Source organism: Aethalodelphis obliquidens, unplaced genomic scaffold (assembly GCF_003676395.1).
Source record: "Aethalodelphis obliquidens isolate GAN/ISIS:26980383/991018 unplaced genomic scaffold, ASM367639v1 scaffold3584, whole genome shotgun sequence".
Taxonomy (NCBI): domain Eukaryota; kingdom Metazoa; phylum Chordata; class Mammalia; order Artiodactyla; family Delphinidae; genus Aethalodelphis; species Aethalodelphis obliquidens.
Window position 1 is genome coordinate 1,126 of NW_020841487.1, and position 688 is coordinate 1,813.

Sequence of the window (688 nt, forward strand, 5' to 3'; positions counted from 1 at the left end):
CCAGAGTTTGACAGTCAAACCTGTAGGACAGCTTTGAATGAAACAGCTAAGATAATATATATCTTACATATATCTTATTGCTCAATGGAATCAGCTAGGTTCTCACTAGCAAAGGCAACGGCCCACCCTTTCCTTTATAGCTTTTCAGGGGCGAGGTGGTTTTACCAGATCTGTGGAGGGAACGCCTCCTGGGCTTTAAAGACGCGGGTTGTCATTGGCTGTCATTCAGTATTATGTTAATTAAGTGTGGCTGTTTTAAAACTTGTTAAATTACATTTCCAGTTAAAATGTTAAAATGAGTTGGTAAGTGATAGCATTTGAAAGATCGTATTGGAAGAGCTCTTTCTCTTTTTTCCAGTAGACTTAGGAACGGGGAAACGATCTCGCCGTCAGTGTAAAGTGTGCGGCTCCCACAGACCCAGCAGTGACGTGCAAGCTATGGTCAAGACTATACTTTCAGGGATCATTTCTATAGTTCGTTACTAGAGAAGTTTCTCTGAACGTGTAGAGCACCCGAACCCACGAGGAGGAGACGCAGTGTTCTCTTCTGAGCGTGAAGCTGGCTCTTGGCGTTGTTTTTGCAGCTGTCACTAGCCATTGATGATCGTTCTTCTCTTCCTTAGGGAGAGAAAGAGGGAGAGAGCGCCGTCTGAGTGGGTTCGTTTGTAGTTGTGTCTCGTTAAAGAAC

General features: G+C 44.2%; 1 non-coding gene across 1 annotated transcript; it reads left to right on the plus strand.

Annotated features, from left to right (window-relative positions):
* The first annotated feature begins 444 nt into the window (after positions 1–444).
* Positions 445–658, plus strand: LOC113617241 (small nucleolar RNA U3). The gene has a single exon (XR_003431559.1). It is a non-coding gene; the product is annotated as a small nucleolar RNA U3 (small nucleolar RNA).
* Positions 659–688: the final 30 nt, after the last annotated feature.